The following is an 11,303-nucleotide window of genomic DNA, read 5'->3' as shown; positions in this document are numbered from 1 at the left end:
TTCACGTGACTCACCTCCTGTTCATATTTTACTTCATCCAAAGATTTTGAGTGCGTTTTTAATGAAAGTATTTTTAAAAATAATTATTTATTAAATATTTCTTCAAAAAACATTGTAAATAATTTTTTAACATTATATGTGATTTTTAAATTTTTTTAAAATTTTATCAAATGAACTTTTTTTTAAAAAAAACACTAAGAGTGTTTTTGAAAAACTATGTAAAAACGGAATCTTAAATCATGACGAAGTTGTGGCCAGCCGAGAGGGTGCTGTTGAAGGGAGGGAAGGAAAGAAAATTACATTTTGTGTCGGGAAAGAAGAGTGAAATTAAAGTATTGTGAAGTTAGGAAGTTGAGAAATTTGCATTGAAATATCTTGTTTGCTTACATTGACTTTATCAAACAGGCTTTAATTAGTTCACCAGAGGGATTTCATCTGGGGTACATCTTTGTCCATGTGCATGAAAATCAAGCCTTTCTTTGCTGTTAATGTCAATTATTATGATAATAACAAAATTTAAATATCATATAAACATTGTGACTATTTTTCAATTAAAGATTACATGTATGAGAACTCAACAATAATGCTAGGGATTTTCATGAGAGCTTAAGGATTGCAAGCTATATTCTACCCTAACCTACCATATGTTTCTATTGTGAAACATAATCATTTCATCATAAATCAAGTGATATTATATTGTAGGTCATAAACATGGTTATATTGAAGGTCATATTCTATTAGCAACTGCAACACTTGGGATAACAGCCATGTGTTTGTCAAAAGGAGGAACTGCCCATTGTTGACTTAAGGTTTAATAAAGCTAAATGCTTCATTCATTTCTTAAATTAATAAACAGTCAAACTTAGTTTGATCTAATAAGATATACACCGTCGCTATTTTTTGAGATGAAGTCACGATAGTACATCGACATGCTTTTGAAACCCTTAATCAAATTTTAAAAAACTTAAGTTGCGTTTGATAGTAATTCTAAAAAATGTTTTTAGTGTATCTAACACTTAAATGATAATAATTTTAAGTATTAAAAAAATTTAAAAACACTTCTTAAAATTATTGTTAAACAGACTCTTAATAAGTAATAATGATATTAGAAGGAGATTTTTGCTAAATCCTTCATGTGTGAAAAAAGGTACAAAGTCTAAACTAATTGATGCATGTGTGGTTAAATCACCATTGTCAACAAATTAATGTTCAAGTTCTAAGATTGAAAAGAAATAGGAGATCCATAAATAATTAACCATTCATGGATCTTCTGTTTTGAGTTGATATTGGATCACACCTACGTAGAGGGATGACACGATAAAGATACCATCCCCAATGAACATAACACATCAAAATGAGTTATTCATTAACAAATTAATAGAGAGGTGTTTCCACAAATAGACCATCACATAAGTGATGAAAAGGCTTTAATAACTCCTCAACATGAAGATATCCATCGATTGGCTTAATAAAAGCATCATACATATGTTCCGTGGTGAAGAATTGTACAAGTTTTACTCATCATTTGACTCGTTTAAGGATGAGACAAGGAATTTGTATCAACAAGAATTTCTTGATTCAATCTCACTTAGAGGGTTACCACCACATAGATTGATACTGAAAGAAGGGATCATCCCTTATGCTGATATAGAATATTGACTCTAAGATCGAATCATGTAATGGTACAAGATTGTTTTTCTATGATTATTAAAACAATTTGATTGATTGTGAAATTTCGATTGTTCAATTCGCTGGAAGTATAGTTTTCTTACCAGAAATTCCTATGAAGACTTCAAAAACATGAAGTACTTCTATTTCAAGATTAGTAATAATCATTGTACCACAATAGGTATATGTCCATTTACTATTAGTTATCTCATTCTTTTGAATCTATTATATGCATGATTAACCTATACAAGACTACTCAATTTTAGGGAAATCTGAAAAGATGAAACAATGTGTTCATGATGAAGAACATTCGGAGTCCATGTGACATGTGCAATGCAAAAGGTGAAGAAAAGGTAAGTTGATTTTTTTTCTACTTACTTGAACATATTAGCCATGTTTGTTCACATACTAGATCTATTGAGAATTTTACTTAAATTTTATTTGATTTTTGTACTCTTAGCCCAACAATGAAATCAAGATCTATGGTAAATATGAAATGTTGAAATGATGCTAGAATGATGGAGTAGAAGAATCAAAATAAAACAAAGAGAAAAGAACAAAAGAAGAAACACAACATACGCACCCATGGAGACCGACCTAAATCAGCTCTATTATTAACTAAGCAAACTCCTAATGCATATAGTCCAACACTCGAAACCACAAACTCCAAATCAACCCATACATCTCAGTACATGCGCCAAGTAATATTATTCTTCAACCCCTGGCGACTCCTCTATATACCATCTATCCATCTATCTATATATTTTTGTTGTTGGTCCATAGCGGCCAGCTCCTTGATACTAAGCATTATCTTCTCATTTTCAAGGGCCTGGTGGCGCACATTTTTTATTTTTCCCAGAACACTTCTTTGGGTTGGATCCGCAATTTCGACGATAAATTCCACAGCTCTTGCGGGCTGTAATGCCCACCTTATGATCAGTACTCATCATTTCTGCAAGACCCATGTAAGATATCATCAACACAAACAAGACCGAGACAACATTTATACTAACAGCCAAAAAAAAAAACAAAAAAAAAAACTTCCTTTATATTAGATAAGATGGAAGTGAAAGGATTTTTCTTATCCAATTTTTATTTCCCTATATAACTTGTATATGACAAAGAGGAAAAACAGCAGCTCATGCATGATTGTGTATTTGAAGTTTTTTACATGCAACGTACCCTATATACATACGTACTAATATTTTCCAAAACAAAGAAAAACACTTCCAATTTTTATCTCTCTCTCGTTTCAAACTATGAAAAACCTTGATTATGTTAGCAGGACATTTTATTCAAGGCAGTGTAAGTAACGATCATATGTACAGCTAACTAGTTACATGAATATAAAATGGATGTAGAAAAAGAAATTACCATTTTGAACCAACTCTCGAGCACTAACGCAAGAGGCAAAGAGAAGGACTGAAATGAAGAGAAAGCATACAAGGAAAGCCTTCATGGTGATGGGAGATTTACAATGGCATTCATATGTGTGGATCGGGAAAAAGAGATGGTAACTTCAATTAATGGGAAAGTGTGAAGGGTAAAGTGTCCCGCAAAAAAGGGGAAGCAAGGATGAGTCCCCACCACCCCACTGCCTCAATTATCACAAAACATATGGTACCTCTCATGCACATCTTTTGATCCGAAACCAACTTTTCTCATGCACATGGGTTCACTGCTATCACATGTACCCAACTTTCTCACTCCACTCAATTCTTGTACTCCACGATAGAATTTTCTCTCATTATCATGGTAATATTCATGAATAATTGACACTGGCTGCTGCCAGAATTCTCTGGAGGAAAAGAATACAAGTAATTTTTCAATTTTTTTTAAAACTTTTTTATTTTCATTTTCAAAAATGGTTTTTATATTAAAAATATTGGTGAATTGAAAGTGCGTTTGTCAAAAAAAAATTTCAAAGTATTTTTAATTTAAGTGTTTAAGAGTCTGATTGATAGGGATTTTATAAAGCGTTTTTAATCTTTTTAATATTTGAAAGATAAAATTTTTTAAATGTTAAAAAGACTAAAAACATTTCCTATAATTACTATCAAACGAACTCTTAAATGTTTTTGAAAAAATAGCTTATCAAATTTTATTATAAAAAACACTATTAATGATTTTTCAACTATTTAAAAGTATTTTCTAAATTTCAAATACCTAATTTTTCTTCAAAAATACTTTTTGATATAGAATTGTTTTTCAAAACACTATTAAATATGATTTTTCAACTATTTAAAAGTGTTTTCTAAATTTTAAATACCAATTTTTTCTTCAAAAATACTTTTTGATTTTGATCTAGAGCTATTTTTAAAAAACAATCTAGTTAAAATATTAGAATTGCCATAATGCTAATTATTGGAGCGGCAGATAAACACATTACTTTTGCGGATCAAAAGGAGCTGGATGACATGAAGTTTTGTTGTTGGATTAATATTAGAACTGCCTCTAATTCTAATGTGTTCATATCTATTATATATATGGTTATAAAAATATATGAAAAGGCATAGCATATTATTTGATTAAAAATATATAAAATAATCTAAATTTGTAAATCTCACTCTCCTTTGTTTAAAAACTTAGGTGTCAACCCAATGTTTGAATGGAGTTGAACAATCATTTAAAATACTCGGATTGGGTTTGAATTAGGTTTTTTCCAACTCAAGTTCTATTTATGGGTTGGACTCAGATTAATGTTCGAACAATCCAAACCTAATTCAAACCAATGTTTTTATAATATTTATTATGTATATTATCCTATATAATAATTTTTTTTTTAATTTTTAAGAAAAAATATCAAATTATTTTATCTTGTATACTTTTTTTTAGAAAGATATATAAATTTATTTTACTTTTTTTGTTATTATCTTGAAAATTTATTCTATTTATTTTAAAAAAATTTAATATAAATATATTTAAGAAACATTATAGATAGATTTTAAATTATGCAAATTAGTCAACCTAACCAACCCAAACTTTGGAGAAATGATATTAGGTAAAGTTTAGGTTGAACATTTCATGTTAGAGGTTAAGTTGAACTTAGATTTACTGTTTCTTAATTTAAGTTGCGATTGGATTAGTCATCAATCCACCCAAGTTGCAACCTCATTGTTTTTAAAAGAAAAATATTAAGATGTTTTTTTTTATTAAAAATTTGTATTTTTAGGCTAAAAGAATGTGGAAGGTTAGATTTACAAATTGAGGATTATTTCAAAGTCAAATTACCCTATATATATATATATATTAAAAATAACATTGTATATTAATTAATAAGAGATTATGGTAATAATATTTGTTTTCATTATTTATCTTTTTAATTTGGAATAGAATAGTGATGATAAATCATCTTCAAACTTTTTCCCATTGCTCATCTCTACCAATTGAATAGATAATTTTTTTTAAAATAAAATAAAATAAAATTGAATATATATAAGTTATATGAATTCATATAACTTCCTTTATATTAGATAAGATGGAAATGAAAGGAATTTTCTTTTACAATTTTTATTCCCCTATACAACTTACATATATGACAAAGGAGAAAAACAGCAGCTCATGCATGATTGTGTATTTGAAGTTTTTACATGTAATGTACTCTATATACATACAGACTAATATTTTTCAAAAACAAGAAAAACACTTCCAATTTTTATGTGAAGTGTGAATGGGGAAGTGTGAAGGGCAAGTGTCCCGCAAAAAAGGGGAAGCAAGGATGAGTCCCCGCTACCCCACTATCTCAATTATCACAAAACATATGGTACCACCTCTCCTGCATATCTTTTGATCCGACACCAACTTTTCTCATTCACATGGGTTCACTGCCATCTCATGCGCCCAACTTTCTCACTCCACTCAATTATTGCACTCCACGATAGAATTTTCTCTCATTATCATGATTGCACTCCACTCAATATTCATGGATTGCGACTGGCTGCTGCCAGAATTCTATGGAGGAAAAGAATACAAGTAATTTTTTAATTTTTTTAAAGTATCTGATTTCCATTTTCTAAAATGGTTTTTATATTAAAAATATAGGTGAATTAAAATTACGTCTATCAAATTTTCTTTTTAAAGTGTTTAAAAGTTTGTTTTACAATGTTTTTAAGAACGTTTTTATCATTTTTAACACTTAAAAAATAATTTTTTTTTAAGTGTTAGAAAGACTAAAAATATTTCCTATCATTACTATCAAATGTACTCTTTATTTTTTAAAAAATTGTTTATCAACTATTGCTATAAAAAACACTATTAATGATTTTTTTAACTATTTAAAAGTGTTTTTTAAATTTCAAATACCTAATTTTTCTTCAAAAATATTTTTTGATATAGAACTATTTTTCAAGACACTATTAATGATTTTTTTAATTATTTAAAAATGTTTTCTAAATTTTAAATACCTATTTTTTTTTAAAATAATAATAATAATAATTTTTGATGTAGAACTGTTTTTAAAAAACAATCTAGTTAAAAGCATAAATGGAACACTGTCATACTGCTAATTATTAGAGCGGCAGATAAATACATTACTTTTGCGGACCAAAAGGAGTTGGATGACATCCATAAAGTTTTGTTGTTGGATTAATATTAGAACTGCCTTCAATTCTAATGTGTTCATATCTATATATTGTTATTATTGAATTATCACAAATGTATAGTCAAATAATTATGTATAATAAATAAATGAGAAAGTAAGTAAATATTGAATCTTACAAACGGTTGATCGAGGCTAAAGTTTGATTCTATATCCTTAAGACGAATTTGCCTTGTACTGGTGCTTATGATTTGTTGACAATCATATCATAGGATACAATGATCACTTTCTTGTGATACTAGCACTCCAAATCACAAGAAATAGCAAATCAAGCACTTGGAAGAAAGGAGAAGAAGTGGAGAGAATTGATGATGAAATGAATGAGAAATGTCATTGGGGGAGGGCTATTTATAGGTTTTCTGGTGACTCTTAGAAGAGATGTGTTTTAAATACTTGACATATCCTTGTCCATTAAGAAGAGTTGAGTCTAATTGAAATGGTATGTCTTAATTTGCATTCACCTATAAATATCCCAACATATATTATGGTCATCGTCATGTATCTGCATTTTCGTAAATAAATAAATGAAAAAGTTTAACATATTATTTTATTAAAATACATAAAATAATCTAAATGTGTAAATCTCACTCTCCTCGTGTTTAAACTTGAAAAGTAATTTGTTTTGTTATAAATGTCCTTTAATATTTTGATTATTTATTTGTAAGTTTTAAAAAAGAAGATTATTTTTTAGTGGTCTAACTTAGGTGCTAACTCGATGTTCGAATGGTCTTGAACAATCATTTGCAATACTTGGATTGAGTTTGGATTAGGTTTTTTCCAAACCAAGTTCAATTTATGAGCTGACTCGGATTAAGGTTCAAACAATCCAAGCCTAATTCAAACTTATGTTTTATAATATTTATTATGTATACTATCCTATATAATAATATTTATTTTCTTTTTAAATTTTTAAGAAAAAAATATCAAATTATGTTATATCATATATATATTTTTATTTTTAGAAAGATATATAAACTTATTTTTACTTTTTTTTTGTTATTATCTTGCAATTTTGTTCTATTTATCATTTAAATTTTAATATAAATATATAATTTTTTTTAAGAAACATTATAGATAGATTTTAAATTATATAGCTTAATCAACCCGACCAACCTAAACTTGGAGAAATGATATTAGGTTAAGTTTGGGTTGAGTATTCATGTCATAGGTTAAGTTGAACTTGGATTTATATATATATATATATATAACCTTGTATATTAATAAGAGATTATGACAATAATATTTGTTTGCATTATTTATCTTTTTAATGTGGAATAAATTAGTGATGATAAATCATCTTCGAACCTTTTCTCTTTGCTCATCTCTACTTATTGAATTTATTTAAGTTAATTACTAATTCAATTATTTCTAGTTAAGAAATTAATATATAAAAAAACACACATTGAAAACACCATGGGACGTCGACTTTATAAACGGGTATGTTTAATACTTTGTAGTTATATCGTGATTGACATTTTATTTGAACATTTATTTCTCAACTCCATTTCAAGAAGAAGAAAATGTGAAAAAAAGAAGAATTTTATATAAATATACTTTTATTTTTATATATAGCATTTTTCTCAAATAATAGACTCAATTCTTGTCTATATTTACAACACAAAAGGAACAAATCCATCTAAAAAGGGAAAGAAAAGAAAAAGGGTCCACATCATCAATCAAGTGATGCCACTTACATATTTTCCAGTTCCATTGTTTATATGATCATAATCCCATTTTATTTGTACCTTTATAAATAAGTTTCATCCGATTGTAACATCATTGACTAAGCACACATATTCAATGATCGGAATTCCTTGTTTAGACACGGCTTAGGTGCCATAACATTTTCTTAAAAGAAAAGGTTTTTGGTTGATGATGGAGTAGTTCCTGAATTGGAAATAGATCATGGGAAAAGAAGAAACACAACATGCTTTCTTATGGAGACTCACCTAAGTCAGCTCTATTATTAATCAAGCAAACTCGTAAAACATAGTACTTCTGGACTATATATATATATATAATCCAACACTTAGAAACCACAAAGTCCAAATCAACCCATACATATGTCACATGCGCCCAAGCTATATTATTCTTCTACCCCAAGCCACAGCCACTCCTTCATCCTATATATATAGTACCAGTTTATCTTTTCATTTTCAAGGGCTTGGTGGGCTACATCCTCGATTTTTCTTCTTGGAACACGGAGTTGGTTTTGGATTGGGAATGCAGTTTCTGTTAGCTTTTCCAGGTCCACAGTTGGAGCCTGCTGTAATACCCACCTTATGATCAGTACTCATCATTTCTGCAAGATCCATGTAAGATATCATCAACACAAACAAGATCGAGGCAATATTTATACTAACAGCAAAAAAAAAAAAAAAAAAAAAAAAAAAACAAACAAACTACTTCATTTATATTAGATAAGATGGAAGTGAAAGGATTTTTCTTATCCAATTTTAATTTCCCTATATAACTTACATATGACAAAGAGGAAAAACAGCAGCTCATGCATGATTGTGTATTTGAAGTTTTTACATGCAACGTACCCTATACACATACATACTAATATTTTCCTAAAAAAGAAATGGAATAATGAAAATATAGGTTGTTGATTTTACGCAAACGTCCAAGAAAATATTAATGATATGGACTGAAATTTTATTAATAGAAACTTAAATATAAAATGGATGTAGAAAAGGAAATTACCATTTTGAACCAACTCTCGAGCACTAAGTACGCAAGAGGGAAAGAGAAGGACTGAAATCAAGAGAGAGCATACAAGGATAGCCTTCATAGTGATGGGAGATTGAAGTAGGGTATGCTAAACTTTCTCCCCCGCTGCCCTTATTTATAATAATGGGATTCGCATGTGTAGATCGGGAAAAAGAGATGGGAATTTTTATTTATTTAAAAGTATGAAGGGCAAGGTGTCCCACAAAGGATGACTCACTCTCTCAATTATCACAATACTCCAAATAATCCATTTTTTTTATCATAGAAAGCAAAGAAAGCAAAGAATCCTAATACAATAAAATAAATTATGAACTTGTTTGATGGTAAGTTTAAGAAACGCTTCTAATATTTTTAATATTTAAAAAATTATATCATTCAAATGTTTGAAAAATTAGAAATATATTTTAAAATTATTATCAAGCCCACTTTAAATCATTAAAATTTATCCATTAAAAGATTTTTTTTTTTTAAGAAATGCATGGTCTTCGTATGAGAAACTAAAGTCACCTTGGTTTCGATATTACTTTTATTGTAATTCCATTCTTTATTTTGAATATAGGTACGGTAATCCAATAATTAAATACCGCATTCTTTAAATAATGCCACAAAAAGAAGAGAATGACACAATATGCCAAACTTGATTAGGAAAAAAGCAAGGAATAGTATTATAAAAATAAAAATATAAAAAAGGATAACATCAAAATCCAATCCTATATTGGTCATGTTTCACGTTGCTCCACTCCTGTTCATATTTTATTACATCTGGAAGATTAAAATAACAAAGTTGTGGCTAGCGCAGAGGGTGCTGTTGGAGGTAAGGAAGGAAAGAAAATTGAAATTTGTATAGAGGAGAAAGAGTGAAAATGAATATAATAAGTGATGAAAAAATAATGAGTGCTCTTAATAAATATCCTAAAAAATAATGAAGACAAAAATTATATATACCTTAAGCTTGATTTTTACATTAAATGTAACTTCAAATTAGTCAATTATATGTTACTTTGTATATGTTCGATTCTCTCGCATCTTCTATTAGTTGTTGATGTTTATAACTATTTTCATAAATAATAATAATCTTGATAATTTCTTGAGACATCCGGAATGCAAAGTAGGATATGAGTGGAGTGGAAGGATTAAAATTGCATAAAGATCAATGACCAAGTCCAATAAAACATTTGGGGATGATTGAAGAGGTTTGGAGATGTCCAAACGAGCTTAAGTAAATTTTTATAAAAAAAAAACCTAGACTCTTCAAATATCAATCTCATCAATCTTTAAAAGATTTGAACATTGTTTGCTTATGCAGAAAAAGTTGGCAAAATTGGCAAAAAAACAAGAAAAATGTTGAAGGAGCTAAGGGGCATTTTGACAAAAATGGTGCCACCCTATAGTCTTGCGCCATTTTTCATAGTGGTACCACCATTTTGAGTTAAAGAAGCCCACCAACCGGAAAAAAATGGCACCAAGATAGTGCAACCTCATAAACCAACACTATTTTCTTCAAAAGTGTCGTCATTTTGTTTTGAAACATCGAGAGCATGTGGGACCCAATTTTTTGGACTTTTCCCAAGCCACCATTAGATCTCTCACCTTGTTTTTTTATGCCTCCACATAGGATATAACTTAGAACAACATGAGAGCACCTATTTAAAGGGATTTTGGAGCTGGAGAAGGAGCATTTTTGGGACAAGGCCCCTTGGTGGGGAACTCTTCTTGAACCTCCAACCTTGGAATTTGCTGCAACTTCAATAATCTTTGTAATGTTTTCTAGATTTTAAGAGATTTAATGCATTAAACTTCTTTATCTTGATTGTATTTGCATTTTGCTATAGTTACTCTTTAGTTTTGTATAACTTTGAAACTTGATTTTGAATTTCAATGGCTCTTATTTCATACTTCGTTTTTGTCTCTTGTTTTGCTGTTGAGATTATGTCTTTTGAGTAGTGTGTGTGTGCATGTGTGTTTTTTCTTTTTCTTTTTTTATGCTAAAGAGGAAGGGTCCTTAGGAGCTCCCTGGACCTATGAAATGACCCTCAAATCTTTAAGTAATTAATGATTTATTCAACTTGTAAGTTGAATCTACATTTTTAATTAGAAAATCATGTCTTAATACTTGGGAATTGGAGTTTAGGGGTCCCTTTAAGAATATCTCAAGCACTTATTTGTGACAACCATTTAAACTTAAGATGATAATTATTTAGGCCTTAATACTATAATATGGCAAACAAATGGGTTGTGGGGGCTTTAAGGATTTTACAAGGAGGTTCAACTCACAAGTTTGAAGCAATGGTGGTGGAAGAAATAT

At 29.0% G+C, this 11,303-nt stretch overlaps 2 long non-coding RNA genes across 2 annotated transcripts; both read right to left on the bottom strand.

Annotated features, from left to right (window-relative positions):
* Window positions 1-2,173: 2,173 nt before the first annotated feature.
* LOC117930272 lies at window positions 2,174-3,169 on the bottom strand. The gene is made up of 2 exons (XR_004653894.1): window positions 3,043-3,169; window positions 2,174-2,620 (listed from the first exon to the last, which is right to left on the bottom strand). It is a non-coding gene; the product is annotated as an uncharacterized LOC117930272 (long non-coding RNA).
* Window positions 3,170-8,196: 5,027 nt separating this feature from the next.
* Window positions 8,197-9,093, bottom strand: LOC117930270. The gene is made up of 2 exons (XR_004653892.1): window positions 8,972-9,093; window positions 8,197-8,567 (listed from the first exon to the last, which is right to left on the bottom strand). It is a non-coding gene; the product is annotated as an uncharacterized LOC117930270 (long non-coding RNA).
* Between the last annotated feature and the right edge of the window lie 2,210 nt (window positions 9,094-11,303).

This window comes from Vitis riparia, chromosome 14 (genome assembly GCF_004353265.1).
Source record: "Vitis riparia cultivar Riparia Gloire de Montpellier isolate 1030 chromosome 14, EGFV_Vit.rip_1.0, whole genome shotgun sequence".
Lineage (NCBI taxonomy): Eukaryota > Viridiplantae > Streptophyta > Magnoliopsida > Vitales > Vitaceae > Vitis > Vitis riparia.
Note: the sequence above shows the minus strand (reverse complement) of the source record. Positions and strands in the feature narration are given on the sequence as shown.